General features: G+C 41.9%; 1 long non-coding RNA gene across 14 annotated transcripts in view; it reads left to right on the forward strand.

The window, feature by feature from the left end:
- Positions 1-22,618, forward strand: part of LOC145513671 (uncharacterized) — a 793,767-nt gene that overhangs the window by 281,388 nt on the left and 489,761 nt on the right. For 2 of the 14 annotated variants that reach the window (XR_014059661.1, XR_014059676.1), the window contains exon 1: positions 7,083-7,191. The exons of 8 other annotated variants lie outside the window; for them this stretch is intronic. This is a non-coding gene — a long non-coding RNA (uncharacterized LOC145513671). Of the gene's footprint in view, positions 1-7,064; positions 7,192-8,020; positions 8,108-22,618 lie in introns of those variants that run through there. 4 more of the 14 variants (XR_014059684.1, XR_014059683.1, XR_014059668.1 and 1 more) reach the window with 4 other exon arrangements.

Genomic DNA, 22,618 nt, shown 5'->3' on the forward strand with positions numbered 1-22,618 from the left:
AGAAGAGGCTATAGCCTGTGCACGGATGTGGAGCTGCTAAAGGGCACGTGAGTGTCCGGTAACATTTAAGGATACAGTGCAGTTAGATGCAGTGTTGTTGTCGTCATTCGGTGGCTAAGCTGTGTCCGACTCTGCAACCCCATGGACTGTAGCATGCTAGGTCCCTCTGTCCTCCACCAACTCCCGGAGTTTGCTCAGATTCATGTTCACTGAGGCTATCTAATCATCTTATCCCCTGCTTCCCCTCTCTCTTTTTGCTTTCAATCTTTCCCATCATCAGGATCTTTTCCAATGAGTTGGCTGTTTGCATCAAGTGGCCAAAGTATTGGTATTATTTCCGGGGAAGTGACACTGGGCATGTTAGGTGGGAAGTGGTGGGTGAAGTGTATTTTATGCTGTGACAAGAAGTCTGAACATTATCACAGGAGTAATCTAAGTCTATGCCATCATACATTATAAGGAACTTTCATTATTTTATTCATCTGGGACTAAATTCACAAGCACGAAAACAACAGTCTAAATCAAAAGGCAGTGTCAGTGCTTTAAGGCTACAGTCCCCGTCAACCAGATAACTAGCAGAACAGAGAGTGAGAACATTCCAATCCTGTCCCTGAGCGGGCTTGGCATTCTCTTCCACTTTCTCCAGGGAATACAGATTGTGAGCTTTCAGAAAAATGACTTCTGCAATTAACATGAGAGAGTCAGTTAGTGCTCAATTATTTAAACTGGAATAATTGCTTATCACTAGTCATTGTGGACTTTGGGAACTTTTACAGAGTAAAACTAAGGACTCTGAAAGGTCATGAAGATTCCCCGAAGTTTTCCCATGTTTAAGCCTTTTGAGTCTTTACAGTGGCGAGTCTTAAGTGGGAGAAGCAGAGTGACTGCCTTCAGAGGCTGACTAGAATGACCAAATACGCCTCAGTGTAAACAAGAAAAAACTGCGCGGAGCTCTTCATTTCCCCTCTTACCGTGGAAACGGGCCGCGTCTCTTAGCACAGTGAATGGACATGCTGGAATGAGCAGCTCAATTAGCAACTGCAGCCCCCGGTGGGAGATGAGTAACTTCTCAAAGATTCTTTATTCAGTGTCTGTTTTCCCTCCAGCCCTTTGGCTAAATGGACAAATATTGCAATAATCCCCCCCCCCCTCCTGCTTTGTCTTTCTTTATGGATTTTTGTGTGTGTGTGTGTGTGTGTGTGTGTGTGTGTGATCTATTGCTTATTACATGGACTATTTATCTCAAGATTTTAATAGAAAGAACAGGATGGTTTTTGGCAGGCTGAGAAGTCTCTCCTGATTTTTCCATTTCAGCTTCACTCGAGGCATCATAGATGTAGGTGCAGATTTGAAAAACAGAACTGAGTTTGAAACACAGATTCTACCAGACCTTTCCCTTTGGACCTCCTTTCTGTCCCAAAGGAGGTGAGAAAACACATTTTGAGATTCTTTTTGGCTCAGTCCCTTACCCAGTTGGTGCAGAGATGAAGTTAGGTTATAAAAACAGCTATGATGATAATTCTATATTTTTGAATATGACAGTTAATAAAATTTTTAAAAAACTCAGTCCTATCTGACTCTTTGTGACCCCATGAACTGTAGCCCACCAGGCTCCTCTGATTTTGCAGGCAAGAATACTGGAGTGGGTTGCCATGCCCTCCTCCAGGGGATCTTCCCCACCCAGGGATCAAATCTGGATCTCCTGCGTTGCAGCCAGATTCTTTACCATCTGAGCCACCGGGGAAGCCTAGTAAAAAAAAGCTCACCAAGTGCAAAATTGATGAGGGAAGATGAATTCATAAAAAGACACCATAAAGTTTGCAGGGGGGGTGCAAGGAAAGTAATTTGAAAATTTCTCTTTTTTTTTTTTTTAAACCTTGATAAGGGCTAGGAATAGGTAAGGCGGTATTTAAGCTGTTTCTTTGTTAAAGTCTGTTCTTCTGAAGAAGCTGCAAGAACATTCCTTCCTTCTCCATACGCTGAGTAATGTGGAGAAGCTGTGGAAGGGGCAAAAAGCTTGGCCCTGGGGATGGGCTCTTCATTTTCCGTAGCCTGTGAGAGGAAGTATACTATTTATGTTATTTTGTCTCCTGCAGTTCCTGGTTAATAGAGCTTAAGTGAAGTGAAAGTCACAAGTGAAAGTCACGTGGCTGACTCTCTGTGACCCCATGGACTATACAGTCCATGGAATTCTCCAGGCCAGAATATTGGAGTGGGTAGCCGTTCCCTTCTCCAAGGGATCTTCCCAGCCAAGGGCTTGAACCTAGGTCTCCCAAATTGCAGGTGGATTCTTGACCAGCTGAGCCACAAGGGAAGCCCAAGTTGTAGTTAAATGGCATTATATGATCAGTAAATATTACTTTTGAGGTGATTATATCTTTTAGTGCATTCATAAAATGTCTAAAAATGACTATCATAGGACTCATTCTACTGCCAAGATTAAATTTACAACCAGCATCCTGATCAATTCAGTTCAGCAAACATTAAGTATCTCTTCTTTCGTAGTGCTGATTTAGACCAGTGAATAAGAAAAAGGCCCCACCTAAGAGGAAAGTGAAAAAGTTGGCTTAAAACTCAACGTTTAGAAAACTAAGATCATGGCATCCGGTCCCATCACTTCATGGCAAATAGATGGGGAAACAGTGGAAACAGTGTCAGACTTTATTTTTTTGGGCTCCAAAATCACTGCAGATGGTGATTGCAGCCATGAAATTAAAAGACGCTTACTCCTTGGAAGGAAGGTTATGACCAACCTAGACAGCATATTTAAAAGCAGAGATATTACTTTGCCAACAAAGGTCCGTCTAGTCAAGACTATGGTTTTTCAAGTAGTCATGTATGGATGTGAGAGTTGGACGGTGAAGAAAGCTGAGCGCCGCAGAATTGATGCTTTTGAATTGTGGTGTTGGAGAAGACTCTTGAGAGTCCCTTGGACTGCAAGGAGATCCAACCTGTCCATCCTAAAGGAGATCAGTCTTGGGTGTTCATTGGAAGGACTGATGTTGAAGCTGAAACTTCAATACTTTGGCCACCTCATGCGAAGATTTGACTCATTGGAAAAGACCCTGATGCTAGGAAGGATTGGGGGCAGGAGGAGAAGGGGATGACAGAGGATGAGATGGTTGGATGGCATCACTGACTCGATGGACATGGGTTTGGGTAAACTGTGGGAGTTGGTGATGGACAGGGAGGCCTGGCGTGCTGCGATTCATGGGGTTGCAAAGAGTCAGACACGACTGGGCGACTGAACTGAACAAGGAGGTCACAGTGTGATAAGATCAAGGAAGAATTGTCCAAAAGAGCCAAATTAAATGCTGCTAACTGTATAGGTGTTTGGGAGAATGGAGGCCCTAGGAGGCATTTTTGGTTTTATTTTGAGGTTGGTAATTAATGTTTTCTGGGGCCGAATCTGTTAGGTGGCATGTGCTAAAGTAAAGTGAAAGTTGCTCAGTTGTGTCCAACTCTTTGTGACCCCATGGACTATACATTCCATGAAATTCTCCAGGCCAGAATACTGGAGAGGGTAGCCGCTCCCTTCTCCAGGAGATCTTCCTGACCCAGGAGTCAAACCACAGGTGCTAAGTGACAGCTAAAAGTTAATATATATTTAAAAAATATTTATTTTGCACCATCTTAGTTGCAGCATGTGGAGTAGTTCCCTGGCCAGGGATCTAACCTGAGACCCCTGCACTGGGAGAGTGGAATCTTAGCCACTGGGCCACCAGACAAGCCCATCTGCAAGTTAATCTTAGGTTTAAAAGAAAACTGTGATTTGCAGAGAGTAGAGTATTTCCAGACTCACTTGATGGGGTTATCAGTAACCTGATACTTAAAGCTCTTTAACTGGTTAAAGTTAGCAGAAGAAATTTCATAGGGGAAAGGGAAGGGGGCAGAAAGGTTTTTATGGGAAGAACAGATATCTTTAGGAAAAGAGAAATGAGTTCTTCGAAGAACAACTAAGAGATAAGGTTTGCAATGATGTTTGTCTATGCAGATATGAGTGGTCTCCCCATCTTCTTCAGTGCTATAAAACTCCCCGGAGCGTGGATTTTATGGTAGGTTCTCCTTCTTCCTCTTAGGAGGAAAGCCACCCTAAAAAGATAATTTATGGCAGCCTCATTTCTCAGAAGCTGCTGCCTTTAGTCAGATAAGGGAAGTTCAGAGAAGGCTTCTTTCTGTATCTGTTGAATCGCAAATGTCTTCAGCTTAAAATGATCTTTATATTAAGTGTGAGTTTCCAACTGAGTTGCCATCATAGGAAGAAAATATTTTCTTTTGTTGTTGCTATTGTTTGTTGGCGGTTGAGGGTGGGATTCTTCTCAGGGAGAGCCTGGTTTTATTTTGGGATGCAAAGTAATGGGAGTCTTTGATATTGAAAACTTGTCCCTCTGAGCATAATCTAGGCTTGCTGTGAGTCAGATAAATGGCTCTTCGATAGATTTAATGATAATTACGAGTGTTTGGAATGAGCAGCGGCCCCAGGAGGAGTATGAGGAGTTCAAAGGAGGAGCTGGAGGCCCGACCACGGGGCAGAAGTAAGATACAGTAAGTGGAGGGTGAGGTGACCAGGACAGTCATTCTGTGAGGGAGGGTAGCCGAGGGACCCTGAGAACAGAGATATCTGGTATTATTGTTGATTATTTAGACTAAAATTATTGGCCAGGCTATCCTTGTGAAGATGGGGCGTGAATTTCCCAGCCCAACTTCCCAACTGGCATAAGCCTTCAGGGTTATCCTCTACATGTAACATTGACTTGGTGCATTACTCAGTATGAACATTCTGAGATATTGAGAGACAGAGAGGTTTAATTTTCACTAACACATTCTTAGTTTCCCAAGATGAGAATTTGATAAGCCTTTTTATTTCAGTGATTTGTGGCATTTCAGAAATAAATGGTGTTTTTTTTTTTTTTTTAATCTATAGTATAGGGAGGTTAGGGGCACTCTCATCTTTTCAATGCTGTGTCCTTTAAATGACTTACCAGTGATATGCTAGAGAATTACAGATTTGGGGTGGGGTCCTACCAGGTCATGAGGACAGAGGAGGGAGTATACACTCAGGAGGTAAGATGAAAGACGGAGCTTGTGAACTTGGCAGGTGCAGGAATGTGGACCCTGAGATGCTGACAAGAAAAATAAGTTCTCTAAGACAGGGGTCCCTAACCTTTCTGGCACCAGGAACCAGTTTCATGAAAGATCATTTTCCATGGACCAAGGTGGGAGGGGTGGTTTTGAAATGATTCAAGCTCATTACATTTATTGTGCACTTTATTTTTGTTCTGACTAAACGGACATGAGTTTGAGCAAGCTCTGGGTGTTGGTGATGGACAGGGAAGCCTGACGTGCTGCAGTCAATGGGGTCACAAAGAGTCGGACACAACTGAACGACTGAACTGAACTTATTTCTGTTATTATTACATTGGCTCCACAACAGATCATTAGGCATTAGATCCCAGAGGTTGGGGACCCCTGCCCTGAGATTCTCAAAAGCTAGTGCAAGGATAGAACTATAAGCTAAATTTTAACTCCCATCTTAAAAGACAAGGAAAGTCAGCAAGCTGAGAGATTTGGGAGAGTCCAAGGCTGACAGCTGGGTTACGTATGACACTAATGTGCAATGCATAGTCTTGACTCTTTCCTCAAGCACACCTAGAAGGGAAGAGTGATGTTAGCAAATAAGATTCTGAAAATAGCCTCTGAGAGCTTTATTAATTACCTCTCTTTGTCAGGGTGTTTAAGAAGATAGCTCTGGCTGCCAGGTAGAGGATGGATTTTATGAGATGAGAGTGGAATCAGGGACCCATTAGGAAGTGATGGCAAGTTCTGTGTTGGAAACTATGTGAAAGATGAGAAGTTCATAGAAAGCCTTCTTTGCATAGCCTGCTTGAAAATAGTGGATATTAAAAAATAAGTCTCCTTATCTTTAATCTATGGCTGAGCTTGAGGGAAAATAATGGAATTATTCCCAAGTCAGAAAGTAGGTATGAATCCATAGCATAAGCAGGCTCTGGGGTAAGGGTTGGCCCTGGTGTACTGTGTTATCTGCCATTTTGACAGCCAATGGTTTGGATTTTAATCAAGCGAAAGCATGGTAGGAGGTCATATCTGCAAATTGTGCACAAAGCTAGGAGTCTCAAGGGATAATGACCTCACTGAGTGAACTAGGGAAAACCTCCCCTACCCTCCACAGGAATAGGTGCTGAGACACTTATCTATATTGACTTTGGCTCCAGGTATAGCTGAAAATAAAAAAGTCTCCCTCACCCTGAGAATTGCTGATCATAGCCTACACTGTGTGGGTTTAGTCTCTGAATTCATAATAGTGTGGATGACCTGAAACTCTGAAATCTAAAATTTAGAATTGGCAACTCACCCCAGTATTCTTGCCTGGAGAATCCACATGGACAGAGGAGACTGGCGGGCTACAGGCCATGGGGTCGCCAAGAGTCAGATACAACTGAGCAACTAAGCACACACAGACTCCCAATATCCTGGAAGGAGGCTGAGCACTGAAGAAGTGATGTGTTCAAATTGTGGTGCTGGAGAAGACGCTTGAGAGTCCCTTGGACTGCAAAGAGATCAAATCGGTCAATCCTAAGTCTTCCCTGGTGACTCAGATGGTAAAGAATCTGCCTGCAATGAGGGAGACCCAGGTTCAATCCCTGAGTTGGGAAGATCCCCTGGAGAAGGAAATGGCAACCCACTCCAGTATTCTTGCCTGGAGAATCCCATGGACGTAGGAGCCTGGTGGGCTACAGTCCATGCGGTCACAAAGAGTTGGACACGACTGAGGGACTAACACTTTCACTTTCAAAGGAAATCAAGCCTGAATATTCATTGGATGCTGAAGCTCCAATACTTTGGCCACCTCATGTGAAGAACCGACACGTTAGAAAAGACCCTAATGCTGGGAGAGATTGAAGGCAAAAGGAGGAGGGGGCATCCCAGGATGAGACGGTTAGATAGGATTGCTGACTCAGTGGACATGAGTATCGGCACACTCTGGGAGATAGTGAAGGGCAGTGGGGTGTGGGGTGCTACAGCCCATGAGGTCATAAAGAGTCAGACATGACTTAACGGCTGAACAACAGCATCCAGAAAAATATATACACAAACTCTCCCAGGAGGGGTGCAACTTAAAACCCAACCTCAAAACTTGTACAATATTATTACGAGCTCAAAGTCCTAAAGGTAGGAAAAAAAGCTTCTATGAGTCAAAAGAAATAACAAACTACAGAGTTGTATTATAAAAAATACAGATCCTAGATATGAGCAAATACAGATTATACAATAAATATGTTTAATTTTTAAAGTAATAAGAGCATAGGCAGAAAATAGGAACTTTAATTTGGTAGGCTTCAAAAAGAGTCAAGAACTTGTATTGTCATCCCTAGGTGTCTGCAAGAGACTGGTTCTAGGGTCCCCTGCAGATACCAAAATCCATGGAAGCTCAAGTCTCATATAAAATGGTGTAGTATTTGCGTATAACCTATGTACATCTTCCTGTATGCTGTAAATCATGTCTAGATTACTTACAACACTTAATACAATGTAAATACCATGTAAATAGTTGCTGGCATGCAGCAAATTTAAGATTTGCATTTTGGAGCTTTCTGGAATTTCTTTTTCTGAGTATTTGTGGTCCACGGTTGGTTGAATCTGTGGAGGCAAAACCTTGGATATTGGGGGTGGGGGGGCTACTATACATTGAAGAAGATAGTAATTGAAATTCAAATCAAAGATTGATATAAACTAAAGGGATTAGATAGAACTAAAGGACAGATTAGTGAACTGAAAGATGGAGCTAAAGAAATTGCCTGGAGAGCAGCAAAGAGTTGGAAACTATAAAGGAGGCTAACAAACATGAGAATGGCACACCCAGCAGGAATCCAGTCAAGAGTTCCAGGAGATCATAAAGAAAATAGGATGAAGCATAAATTGAAAATTTCATTGAGATTTGATTGAAGATATGGTTGTAATTTTCCAAAAATGATGAATGCCTCCAATCTTCTGATTCTAGAATGCCAAGGGGTCCCAAGCATAATAAAGGAACAGAAATCTCCATGTAGACCTATAGGGAAACTTGAGAACCCCAAAGGCAAAAAAGGTGGGTTTTGTATAAGTGCGGGTGAGCTGGAGTGTGGAGGTAAGCGCGGAAGTGGAGCCATGTGGTCAGATTCAGGCCATGTTCAAGGGTTTAAGTTGGTGTCCTTTGCTTGTGGGCTAGGTTTAGAGCATGAGCGGATGTGGCAATCTGCTGACTGCTGCAGGTGGGCTGGTGAGGAAGGCCAGAGGGGTTTTGTTCCGTTTAGGGACGTGGCCCTGGCCCTGGGAATAGAGAAGGGAGAATAGGCAGCTGGTTTTTCTCACTGTTGTTCCTCAGTCCCAGCTGGCCCAGTTCTGCCCACAGAGTTCCCATTCCAGTCAGTCAGTGTGAGAGGCGGTGACTGGAGCAGAGCTGTGGGCTTTATAGCTGGAAAAGCGTTTTTTTTTTCCCTTCGTCAGTGTGATTTGACGAGAGCCTGAAGCCAATGCCTTGAGTGAAAAGGTGACACTTCTACCCAGGCTCTTTTCTGAGACAGCGGGCAATTTTTGTCAGGTTCCCACCTGGCTTTTTCTGTCATTTTATCCTCAGGCACGATCTTAATCTTGCATTGTTCAAGCCAGTCAGTCACTGTCACTTTCCCTTGTTTCAGCGAGATATTTTTTTCAGGGCTTTCTGGCTTTCCTGAAAATCTTTTCAAGGGCAATGTGCTGTTCTAAGCCTGGTGGAAGGAAGCAAAAGCTTGCTTCTGAGGTCACAGCTTGGCTTGGGCATTCTAAATGGGAACCGCGGTTCTCTGGACATTTGGATTGTTCCTTATGTTACGCTTTGAATGAAAGAAGAGCCAATCATTTTGCAAAATTCTGTAGTTTTTCCTTTTGTTGTTGTTAATTTCTGGTGATGATGCCTTCCCAGCTTCTACCTCATCCTTAAGTAGCTTGTCTGTCCCCATCAAGGATCTGGGTAGTTACATTCGTAATGTGTCCATGCCCACCTCCTATTTTCCTTCTAGGATTACTTTGATTATCTTCAATTTCAGTGCATTGACTTTGAACCTGAATGTTTTAAAAATAAACTTTTAAATTTTATAATGGTGTGCGAGTCACGGAAAAGTTACAGAAAGAGTGTGGAGAGTTTCTGCATACCTTCATGCTGCTGCTGCTAAGTCGCTTCAGTCGTGTCCAACTCTGTGCGACCCCACAGACAGTATCCCCTATTTTTTACATCTTATGTTACTGCAGCTTATTTGTCATGGTTAGGAAATGAATATACTGGTACATTCAGTTCAGTTTGGTCGCTCAGTCGTGTGCGACTCTTTGCGACCCCATGAATTGCAGCACGCCAGGCCTCCCTGTCCATCACCAACTCCCACAGTTTACCCAAACCCATGTCCATCAAGTCAGTGATGCCATCCAACCATCTCATCCTCTGTCGTCCCCTTCTCCTCCTGCCCCCAATCCTACCCAGCATTAGGGTCTTTTCCAGTGAGTCAACTCTTCGCATGAGGTGGCCAAAGTATTGGAGTTTCAGCTTCAACATCAGTCCTTCCAATGAACACCCAGAATTGATCTCCTTTAGGATGGATTGATTGGATCTCCTTGCAGTCCAAGGGACTCTCAAGAGTCTTCTCCAACACCACAGTTCAAAAGCATCAATTCTGCAGTGCTCAGCTTTCTTCACCGTCCAACTCTCACATCCATACATGACCACGGGAAAAACCATAGCCTTGACTAGACGGACTTTTGTTGGCAAAGTAATGTCTCTGCTTTTAAATATGCTATCTAGGTTGGCCATAACCTTCCTTCCAAGGAGTAAGCATCTTTTAATTTCATGGCTGCAGTCACCATCTGCAGTGACCTTGGAGCCCCCAAAAAATAAAGTCTGACACTGTTTCCACTGTTTTCCCATCTATTTGCCATGAAGTGATGGGACCAGATGCCATGATCTTAGTTTTCTGAATGTTGAGCTTTAAGCCAACTTTTTCACTCTCCTCTTTCACTTTCATCAAGAGGCTCTTTAGTTCTTCACTTTCTGCCATGAGGGTGGTGTCATCTGCATATCTGAGGTTATTGATATTTCTCCCAGCAATCTTGATTCCAGCTTGTGTTTCTTCCAGCCCAGCGTTTCTCATGATGTACTCTGCATATAAGTTAAATAAGCAGGGTGACAATATACAGCCTTGACGGACTCCTTTTCCTATTTGGAACCAGTCTGTTGTTCCATGTCCAGTTCTAACTGTTGCTTCCTGACCTGCATACAGGTTTCTCAAGAGACAGGTCAGATGGTCTGGTATTCCCATCTCTTTCAGAATTTTCCACAGTTTATTGTGATGCACACAGTCAAAGGCTTTGGCATAGTCAAGAAAGCAGAAATTGATGTTTTTCTGGAACTCTCTTGCTTTTTTGATGATCCAGCGGATATTGGCAATTTGATCTCTGGTTCCTCTGCGTTTTCTAAAACCAGCTTGAACGTCTGGAAGTTCACGGTTCACGTATTGCTGAAGCCTGGCTTGGAGAATTTTGAGTATTACTTTACTAGCATGTGAGATGAGTGCAATTATGCGGTAGTTTGAGCATGAACTAAACTCCACATTATTTTGGATTTTACTAGTTTTTCCAATAATGTCCTTTATCCATTAAGGATACTATATTATATTTAATCATCATGCCTCCTTGGCTCCTCTTGTCTCTGGCAGTTTTTCAGCTCTCCTTGTTTTTGATGACCTTGACAGTTTAGAGGAGCATTAGTCAGGTATTTCATAATGTGTTCCTCAATTTGAAACTTTCTAGTGTTTTCCTTATTATTAGTCTAGGGTTATAGGTCTTTGGAAGGAAGATTACAGAGGTAAAGGACTTTTTTGGTCTCATCATATCAAGTGCATTCACTGTTGATGTAGACCTTGATTCCCTGAGATGGTTGTCTGGTTTAAGCACTGTGAAGTTACTGTTTATACTCTGCTCTTTAGACGGGAGTGATTAGGTTCACCCTCTCTCAAAGAAGGGAGGAAGAGATTAGGCTGCACATCTTCTAGGGGAAAGTATTGTTTGGAATCAAAATATGCCACCCGAGCATGGCACTTTGGCCTATGAGTGATTTTGAGCTGAAGGCATTTGAAATTCAACAGATGCAGAAAAAAGCCTTCCCAGAGCCTCCCTTATATCTAAAACAAGAAACTTCAGAGAAATTAGGACTGCCATAAATTCTCTCTCCTGGGGAAATTTTATGGCCAAGAAGCCTGGAAACGGGTGCCAACATAGACCTGCAAAAGCACCCCGCACATATTTAAGTTACCATGGTTTGCTACTTGTGGAAGCCTCTACCCTTTTCCTTTGTCTTGCTACTTCTCTATAAATGTATTTCCTTTGCCTTGATGCTATATAAGTCCCAGTTCTAACTATCCTTTTGAGTTACTCATCACTGAGTTTCTTCCATGTGCACACTTTCTCCATGTGTTAATACACTTCTCTTTTCTTTTGGTAATTTGTCTTTTTTCAGTCTAGTTTGTAGGGTCCCAGTCCAAAAACTTAGGAGGCTAGAGAGAAAAAATGTTTTTCCTCCCTTATAGTTTCTACATAAATTATTTGGAATTCTTCCGTAAGAAAGGTTTGTCCCTTCTCCTACATTTATTTATTCTGTTCTTTGTTTCTATAACTGGACCTGATTTCATCCCCCTGCTTGGACTCCCTTGTTAGGCTGGATGTTTTGTTCAGCCTGCATCTCCATTCTCAAGCCTGCTCTCCTTTGTATACTGACTCTGTCGTCAACTCTGAATTTTCTCCAGACCTTACCTTGCTTGTTTTCGGGGGCAAGAGTAAGGGGGCAAAGAGAGGTGGATAAAACAGAAAGCAGAGTGCCACACTGTGGGGTGAAAAGGTGTAGAGAGAGAGGAATATGGCTGGATTTAGGATAAGTGGGGTGACTGAAAATGCAGCAGTGCAGGAAATTAGAGCAAAAGGTGACTGTGAGAATATATGTTTCCAGAGAACTTGAAGACAATGTGGAGAGATCATCAGAATTTCCACACTTTAAGGTAAAAGGTGATTCTGGGAGGATTCTGGGAGCATCCAGGTGGCAGATGTCCACCAGGTGGTGGTTATATTTAAGGATAAGAAATAGAATCACTGAGACCTTCAAGATCAACTCATCAGTTTCCTAAAGATGAAGAATCTGTGAACCTGAGAGTTTTTGTGGATTGCCTAAGGTCAGAGTTGTTCCCAGCAGAGCTAGAATTAGAAGTGAGGCTTCCTGATTCCCCATCTAATTCGTATTCCAGGCTGCTGCAGCTGTTTCCGTGCAAGCTGATTCTGATACTAATAGAGTGAGGTTTTCCATCCCCTTGGGAAGATTGAGGCTATAACGAGAAATGGCCTCAATGGGATAGAAACAACTCAGAGAGGCCAAATTCCTTTTTTGGTGATTTAAATGATAATACCTTGGCACTTCCCCAGGCAAGTGAGAGATTAGAAGGCAGCGAAGGAGCTGTGCCTATTCTAGGAAACCCCAGTCCCTGTGTTTGGTTAAGTGACTCTTTACAGTCCTTGAAGATAGGATTAGAAGCTTAAAAAAGAAGACTCCTGATGGAACCCAACCGTTCTTTCATCTTGTGTCAATGGTAATATTCTTCCCTCCTCTCTAGACCAGTAGAAGTGTCCTGTAGACTACTGTACTAGACATGCTTCTGTTAAAAACCTGGAGCCTTCTTTGGCAGCACTTAGATACTCTCGCACAGATGCAGTTTAGACAGGTGCCGGGTCAACGTTTCATCTGTGTGCTCCTCTGTCAGAGCTCCCTGCTCTGTTTTCTCAAAAATCTGAGCTGCTATTGTTTCAACACCCAGCTTCTTAAAGCTGAAACTCCAAATGGAAAACAAAACCAAGCAGTTAAAGATTGGTGATTTATTTTCTAACAAACATATGGGAATTGGGAACATCTGGGTTATTTGGTTTGAAACGTTCAGTTATCATCTGGTTTGGTGTTATGTATGCTAATTATGCTTTATTTACTTGAGAGTATTTGCCAAACCCTGGCTCCATGTCAGGCTGTGGCTGAAAGGAAGCTGCCAATCAACCAAATGTGGCAGTGACCTTGGGTCTTGCAGCTCATAAAAAGAGTATTTGTAAAGAATTGAAAAATAAAAAGATGATGAAAATTGCCCATTTTTCTATTATCAGTTACAGTCTCTGTTCATTTTGGTAATATTTTCATCTTATCCTCTTTTCACTGTATGTGATCTTAAAATATGGTTCTTAAAATAAGAAATATGTTTCTTATCCATGTTTTGTTTCCTCATATAAGAAAATCAGCACTTTTATATTAATAAAATACTAAAATACTTTTTAGATTACTGTATCATATAGCTGTTCCATAATCTGTGTAGTTGATTTTCTACCATTGGATATTATTTAGATGGTGTCTAATATTTGGCTGTATAAATAGCTTTTTGCCTTAAATATTTTCTGGATCTGGAATATTTCATTGGTAGCTACACGGAATTGTGATTGGCTATGGAATATTTTATTGGTAGCTACACGGAATTGTGATTGGCTGTGGAATATTTTATTGGTAGCTACACGGAATTGTGATTGGCTATGGAATATTTTATTGGTAGCTACACGGAATTGTGATTGGCTATGGCTTTGAGAAAGGTTTCTTCTGTTGGCTAGATCTTAAAGACGTATCTCTTCCAAATTTTCCTCATGAGGCCAAAATCAATACCTGAGTTATGATAGTGATTCTCAAGCTATTTATCATTAGAAAATTTAAAAATATCCATGTACTTCATGTTTTAAACTACTTTTTTCCTGCCCCACAGTAAGATTATCATGTAATAAGTGATTTCTACTTACTTGCCAGTAAAGGCTTACATAATGAAGTATAGTTTTCATTCCCTGTCTTCTCTCAAATGACTAAGATGGGCCAGACAACTCAGAATCAGAGTTTGGGTCCATCAGCTTGCACTATATGTTTTCTTGGTGTTATTAGATTGCCAAGAGATCCAGACAGGGTGGTAAGTGGGGGTGGGGAGTTGGAGCTAAATTCCTGGAGGGGAAGCAAAGTTTAAGGTAGGGAAATTAGGTATATTGTCAGGCCAAAAGGGCAGATCAGTGGTAGCTCCGAAGTTTCTCCTAGAAGATGAGTAAACCAGAAGGACATTTTGTATTTCAATTAGAAAGAAGTTCAGAGACAAGGCAGTTATAGGATTGTACAGTGGATCACTGGTGTCACTTAGGATGCAGGCTCTTTCTATCTTCTTACTCTATCATACCCAGCATGCTGACTTTGTCTTTATGCTTGTCTATTCAGTCACAAGATGGCATCACATACTTATCCAAAGGAGTCCCAAAACGTCCAAAGACATCCATAAGCAGGAAAAAAAAAAAAAAGTCTTTTTTTATCATAGAGAAAGATATTTTCTAGATGCTCCTGTCTGATTTGCCCTTAGATGCCAATGAATAGAAATGGATCTTGAGCCAATTACTGGCATGATAGGCTGAGGCCAGTTGGAGTTCAGTCTCTGGGGAAAGGGAAAGGGCCCATTTTTTCAGCACTTTGTTGCCCATTACCCACACAAAAGCAGGGTTCTTTTAGCAAAGATAGAAGGGTGGATTTGTTAGGGATATCTCAAACAGCATCTACTGCAGCCAGCATCTTGGGTAATGGAGGAGATCCAGGGATTTATTTATTTTGTTTTATAGAAAAATAAACATATTTCTTTCTTAAATTTTGAATTTATTCTTTTCTGGAGTAACTTGTATGTATGAAAGGGGGAGGGTGATTAAAATTACAAGAAGCTAAAGTTCTTTCAAGGGGCTTCCCTGGTGGCTCGGTGGTAAAGAATCTGTCTGCAGCACAGGAGACACAGATTCGCTCCCTGGGTTGGGAAGATCCCCTGGAGGAGGGCTTGGCAACACGCTCCAGTATTCTTGCCTGGAGAATCCCATGGACAGAGAAGCCTGGCAGGCTACAGTCCATGGGGTCACAAAGAGTTAGACACGACGGAAGCCACTGAGCACATGCACACACACGTTCTTCCAAAGCCGCTCCACAGAAAGGTGAGGAAACGCACTCAACACTCAATAGTAGTCTGAGTGACACAGGAGGGGAGTAGACTGAAGCAAAACAGAGAGGTTTGGGGTTATTTCTGGGAGCTCTGAAAAGTGAAAAAATGAAAGTGAAAGTCGCTCAGTCGTGTCCGACTTCTTTGCGACCCCACTGTATGGTCCATGGAATTCTCCAGGCCAGAATACTGGAGTGGGCAGCCTTTCCCTTCTCCAGGGGATCTTCCCAACCCAGAGATCGAACCCAGGTCTCCCGCATTGCAGGTGGATTCTTTACCAGCTGAGCCACCAGGGAAGCCCATTGGGAACTCTATGAGTTATCAAAGGAGCTATCTTCTGAAGTATGCTGTTACATTCGACTGATACGAAAGTTCAGAGTCAGGACAGCCAGTAAACAACAAGTGAGAGTGAGGAAGAGCAGTTCAGTTTTATGAGGTTGTTTGAAATATTGGAACTAGTTTATGGAAGCATAGGAATTTGAGGCCTCAGTCATGAAAATCATAGACTTCCAGTTCTCTTGCTTGTTTCACACCCCACTGAATAACTAAATAGGCTTTCGTGGTCACATGACAGCTTATGAAACTGGGTTTACTATAGTGGGATGCTTCCATTTGTTCTTTGAGAGTACATGTGATCTCTTTCAAGCTTGCTCTGATTTTCAAGTTGGCGATTAGTTCCTTTTCTGTGGAACCTCTTAGCTCCCTGTACTCACCACTGAGGTTACTCTTATCACTCATGTTATTAATAGCCTACAGTCTGAGGCAAGGAACACATGGTGGTTACTGTAGGAATAATGGGGATTGAATTAACAAGTGAATGAAATTAAATTAAGGAAAGAATGAATTACATAAACAACAGCATGAAAAATAATCCCCTTTGTTCTTTTTAAGAGTCATTCAAATGATCAGAGTAGATTTTAAAAATAAACATCTACGATAAATTTTCTTCAACATATTTCTTTCATTTCTTATAAACTTATTTAAATAAATCCTTTATTTCTATTGCAGTAGAAACTTCACCTAGCCTTGAAATTAATAGCTAAATATTCAAAAAAAATTAAAGGGACAGATTGTGTTATTGATTTGTGCCCTGAAACCAACTGTCCCCTGCCTGTTCTATGTAGTTATAAAGACCTAAATTCTTTTGCATAGAGCCTGTTTACTCAATCTGTATGCTAATAAAGATGGAAGTCTGGAATTTGACCTTTCTTGTTTAAGCACATTTTATTGAAATATGTGTGGAAAAATCCAATAATCTCAATAATGAGTAAGATAGTTTTTGAATTTGAATTACTAACAAAAAACTCTCCCAAACCTCAAATCAGATTGTGTTTGATCTATTAGACACTCACAGAATCCTAGCTAATTTTTAATACTGTTACTACAGTTTATGTCTTTACACTCTGTATAATAGCATATTTATGCCAAGAATATATAATGTTTATGCCAAGAATGGGGCTTCCTTCATAGCTCAGTTGGTAAAGAATCTGCCTGCAATGCAGGAGACCCTGGTTCAATTCCTGGGTTGGGAAGAGCTGCTGCAGAAGGGAAAGGCTACCCACTCCAGTATTCTTGGGCTTCCCTTGTGGCTCAGCTGGTAAAGAATCCACCTGCAGTGTGGGAGACCTGGGTTCAATTCCTGGGTTGGGAAGATACCCTGGAGGAGGGCAAGGCTCCCCACTCCAGTATTCTGGCCTGGAGAATTCCATGGACTGTATAGTCCGTGGGGTTGCAGAGTCAGACATGACTGACTGACTTTCACTTCACTTCAAGATGCCAAGAATGGACTCGGATGGCTAAAAAAAGATATGAGTGTAGCCAGTGTTGTGGGTTTTATTCTTGGTGAATTTTTCATAAAGTAAATATTGCTACATAAGAGAACCTTTCAATACAGAACAGTCATCTTGGAGAAGGCGCTAGCCAATGAGTCATAAAAGTTAATATTGAGTCCTGGCTTTACCTCAGCTCATTCATTCATTCTTTCTGAGCCTCAGTTTCCTTCTCATGAAGCTAAAGATAATGCTATGGGTCTTACCTGTTTCATTTGTGGTTCTGATGATGAAGACTTCAAAGGATTTCAAAATCTTTATAACATTTCTAAAGATTATAATTTTTGGTCACAGGAGCTGTAGAAAGAGTATTTATTATCAACAGGTTAAAAAATCCCTGATAGGTCAATGAAATCATATTGATGCATGAAAACAGTGCTTACCTTTTTTATAAGGAAGAATCATTGATTAAATGCAGTGTATTTGCCATCTCATCTTAACTGATATTTCTTTTGTGACTTGATCAGAGAAGATGTGAAATTAAGCAGTCAACTAGGAAGAAACGATCCAAAGTTTGCTATACATTTAAGAAATAGTGATGAAAATAAAACCTAGATATATAAACTAGAAGGATGGGAAAGAAATCTATTTTCTATTAAATAGTGCACACAATCTCTTTGAAGTGTGTGTGTCTGGGAGGAGGAAAGAGGAAGCCAAAGGAAATAGAAATAAGAGCGTGCTGGCTTTTGATGGCTAAGGATGAAGTAGAGCTATTTAATCTCCAGATTGCCCTCACACTGTGTGCATCTATTGTGTTGTGGTTGAACTCTAACAGGCGGTTCTGTTGTGCCTGTTAATTTCAGCACAGTGTGAATTGCCCCTTACTTAAAGGGAATAGTTAGTTCAATTGATGCACATTTCACTGAATCCACAAATCAATAAACCACTTGGAAAGGAGTAAAGTGTGAATCTTTTAGGAGAGACAAAGAATGGCAATAAGATCTGAAATCCCCAACTGGGAGTTAAGCCTGCTTTCACTTGTCTGGCTTAGCAGATGACGTCAATTGGCTATGGCTTATGAATGTTATCTCTATAACCCTCTTCTGTGGGCCTCAGGCTCTTCCAGCTGGGTGTCTAAGGGCTAGCGTACAATTTCATCTCATATCTTGAGAATAAGTAGAATATGGTTTTTAGCTTATGGTGGAGCCGAGCAGTGGGTCAGAAGTTGGTGGAAGCAATCCAATGGCAGGTTCTGAAATATGAAGTAGTCAGCTGGGTAAGACAGAAGATCATGGAGTATGGCTATCTTTGGGCATGGTCCAAACCACAGACAAAAAGCAGTCTGTATCAAGTCATGGGGCACAGAGCTGGGCTGGGGTTGAGAGGCAGGATTCCAGGAATGAGAGCCAAGGCAGTAGTCCATTTTACCAGCTGGACCTCTTGATTGAAAGCAGCAGAAACTTATGCTGGCTATCTAAAGGAAAAAGAAGATTTATTATAAGGCGACTGGGGATTTGGAAAATTGATAAGAGGTTGGAGAACCTGACTTTGCATAAAAGCAGGATTATTCACCAAAAAATCAATCCCCAGTGGCTTAAAGATCAAAATGTGAAAGGTAAAGCTATAAAGCATTTTAGAAGATAGTGCAGGAATATATCTTCATGAAGTCACAGTTGGGAAGGATTTTCTCACAAGACCAAAAAACTCTACGCATAAAGGAAAATATTGCTTTTTTTCCCCATTGCATTAAAATTAAGAACTCTGTCCATCAAAAGACACCTTAGAAAGAATGTAAAGGCAGACTATACAGTAGGACTACACGTCTAGAGCTAAAATATGTAAAGACCGTTCACAAATGTGAAATATGGGAGAAGGACATCTCAGTACAGATTTCTGCATGGAACTTGAATGAGCATTTAACAAAAGATAAAGTTAAAATGACTGATAAGTGAATGAAAAGGTGCTCAGCCTCACTGGAAATAAGGAGAATACAAAGTTAAACCACAGTGAGGAAGCATTATAGACTCACGAGATTGTCAAACATTGAAAAATCAAATACCAGTGGAGGTGAGGATGTAGAATAAGAAAGCTTTCTTTGACTTGGTTGTTGTTTAATCACTAAGTCAGTCCGACTCTCTGCAACCCCATGGATTGTAGCCCATCAGGCTCCTCTGTCACTGGGATTTCCCAGGAAGAATACTGGAGTGGGTTGTCATTTCCTTCTCCAGAGGATCTTTGTGACCCAGGAATCAAACCCACATCTCCTGCATTGGCAGGCAGCTTCTTTACTGCTGAGCCACTAGGGAAGCCTTTTCTTCCACTGCAGAAGCATAAATCGGTGCAGGCACTATGGTAAACTCTCTGTCGTCATCTCCTCAAAATTGAGTGCAAGTATACTAACAGACTTCCCTGCTGGCTCAGACAGTGAAGCGTCTGCCTACAATGCAGGATACCTGGGCTTGATTCGTGGTTTGGGAAGATCCCCTGGAGAAGGAAATGACAACCCACTCCAGTACTCTTGCCTGGAAAATCCCATGGACAGAGGAGCCTGGTAGGCTCTACAGTCCATGAGGTCACAAAGAGTCAGACACGATTGAATGACTTCACTTTCACTTCACATCAACAGCTGAGCTTCCCATGTGGCACTAGTGGTAAAGAATCGACCTGCCTGTGTAAGAGGACATAAGAGATGTGGGTTCGATCCCTAGGTCAAGAAGATCCCCTGGAGGAGGAATTGGCAACCCACTCCAGTATTCCTGCCTGGAGATTCCCAGGGACAGAGGAGCTTGGTGGGCTATAGTCCATGGGGTCACAAAGAGTCGGACACGACTGAAGTGACTTAGCATACACAGCATGCAAGCACACACACACATCCAACAGCTACCCAGCTATTCCACTTTGAGATGATCATCTGCAATAGAATGGACTTATAATTAACTTATAAATAACTTCACAGCAACAAAAATGAATAAATTATATATACACAGTAGCATAAAATATCTCATATACTGTACAAAGTTCCAAAACAGGCAAAGAGACAAAACTGAGTTGTTTAGAATTTCTGGATGGTAGAATTATTAAACAAAACAAAAACAAGAAAATAATGATCACAAAAGACAGGGGTGTAGTAATTCCCAGGAGAGAGGGAGAGGTTTATGAGTGGGGAAGGGTTTGTGAAGATAGGGGCCCAGGTGCTGGCAGGGTTTGCAGCATGCAAATGAGGACAAGTCACCAGGCATAGCACAGACTGTTGCTCTTGGAGTTGGGTTCAGAGACAAACGCTGACAGTATCAGTGACACATGGGCAGGACCCTGGGACGCACACATGTATCGGCAGAGATAAGACTCTAGGAGGAAGATTGTAACCCTTGGGCTTTGGGGCTTTTTAATTGCAATGACAGAACCTTGGCTCCAGCCTTTCTCAGCCAGCTTAGTCTCCATGTTGGAAAGAGCACCATGCCTTCATATCCAGGGGCTGGTGTCCGAGTCTGGTAGTGTTGCTCTGTGACATAACAAGCAAATGATAAGACGTACAACATCAGAAATTATTCTCTCCTGAGATATTCACAAGACCATGATCCAAGTCTTCTGTCTACCCAGATTGATTGCCTTTACACCAGTCTGTAGCCCATTGCTGTGGTGCTATCAATGTGGGAAACAAATTGTTTTCTGAGACCCACTTACAGGAGAATTAGTCATGGGCAAGATTAATTCTTACATCTGTCATTAATTTCCCTACCTGTTGGTAAGGTTACATGCTGTCTGTGTTATAATTATTTGTCAAATCTGATACCTATGCTATATAGTTTCCCTCATGTTTGTCATCTTTCATCATAAAAGAAGAGAAAGAAAAAAATATTGGAATCAGGAAGAGTCTGGAGACTGGGGCAAGGACCATAGGCAGGACTCCAAGGCAAGCAAAGCCCAGTTCTCAGGCTGCTACAACACACCCTTGTATCATTCATTCTCAACCCCAATCCCAGGACAGATTAGCATTATTACCTTGAGGAAGTGATAGCCCCCAAACGCACTAGCAGGCAGGCTCTGCCAGAGATCGTAGAACAGAGAGGTTCAGAGACCAAATTAAGACGTTCAAATAACATGATTTACTAAATCAAATTAAGGCATACTGAGAAACAAGAGGAAAGAGCTAGAGTAAGTTAAGTATAAGCTATCTAGTATACACAGAAGGGAAAGGCCATACAACTGAAATCTTAGGATATGCAGTGTTCATAGTGTCCATCTCTCTATGCCACATCAGTCTCTGCACCAGAGGTGTGGTTACAAGGAGCAAAACTTAGGTTTGAGCAAATGAGCCCACAGATGGGTGATGCTCTGGGTCAGTGACACTTGCCGTATTGCAGACACACAGGGACCAGTACAACTCGCTGTAGCTAGAGCTTGCTGAGAAACCTGAAGTGAAGCCATGGGTTTGTACTTTGTGGACAGAGAAGATGGGAGGGCAGAATGAGTGCCACCAATGGGTGATGTGTGAAATCCTTGTATGTAGTTAGGGCATCCTGAATATTTCGTGCCTCCTGTATATTTAGTCACGTGTATGTTTAATAACCAGGTGCTTCATGGATATTCGGCATCTGTTTGTCTTTTCACTCCTGTTTCAGACACACATACTGTTCTGGCTAGTTTCTCATCTTCCGCTTGTAATACCTCATCAGCTCTACCTATGTCCTGGAAACAGTTTTGCTTCCTAGTTGTTACCTATACTGAAAACACCTTAAAAGAGTTTGCCTGTGTTTTATAAACTACATACCTTTTTCTCTGGTAGCATTGAACATTTTCAAAAGCCGATGCATGTTACATATGTGGTTGGCTGAAACTAAGTCATGCAGCCATCTCACTGATTATTCTGGAACAGGGAGAAAATAATATGGCCTCTTTTGGTTCTAAGGTCGGAGATAAATGCAACTTCCCACCAAGGATACTTACAAAAAAGGATTTTCCCATAAAAGAGATCAGGATATAAGTAGGAAGGAGGAGACTGGAGAGTAGATGGTCCTAATAAACAAATGCCCATCACTTATATGTAAAAGGTCTTCACTGGTGGCTCAGATGGGAAGGAATCTGCCTGCAATTCAGGAGACCCAGGTTCGATCCCTGGGTGGGGAAGAGCCGCTGGAGAAGGGAATGCTACCCACTCCAGTATTCTTGCCTGGAGAATTCCATAGACAGAGGAGCCTGGCGGGCTATATAGTTCATGGGGTCGCAAAGAGTCGGATATGTCTAACACTTTCACTTTTTGAATTTTATATATTAAAGGGATATTAGTAAGAAAGTAGGAATTGGGAGTAAAGTTTAAAAAGCTTAGTTGTTGGAATCGAGACATGACATCTGTGTTGGTTAAGTAGGAGGACTGGATTTCGTCTGAATCCAGGCATAATGGCTCCTATATTTAAGAAACTCTTTCCTTAGGTCAGAAGAGTTGTGTGACAGCTACTTTGAAGTTTGGGCTGAGCTTCCAGATAGTGATTAATTATCTCCAAGTGAGGAGAGTTGAAGAAATGCAGTAGCTATGATTAGTCTGGTTCTGAGAACGTCTCTCAGGTTTTCTGAAGTCCTTGCCAGGTAGGAATTTCTGCGTTTCCACTGGTAATTGTTACAGAAACTCCTTAGTGAAAAGTACAACAGTTTCCAGCCATCATTCCTCTGGACTGTTACTTAGATAATAGACGATCTCTCTCTCTCTCTCCCCCTCCCCCACTCTCTCTCTCTCCTCCTTTTCATAGGCAA

This window comes from Giraffa tippelskirchi, chromosome 7, assembly GCF_054371585.1.
Source record: "Giraffa tippelskirchi isolate mGirTip1 chromosome 7, T2T-mGirTip1v1.2.pri, whole genome shotgun sequence".
Lineage (NCBI taxonomy): Eukaryota > Metazoa > Chordata > Mammalia > Artiodactyla > Giraffidae > Giraffa > Giraffa tippelskirchi.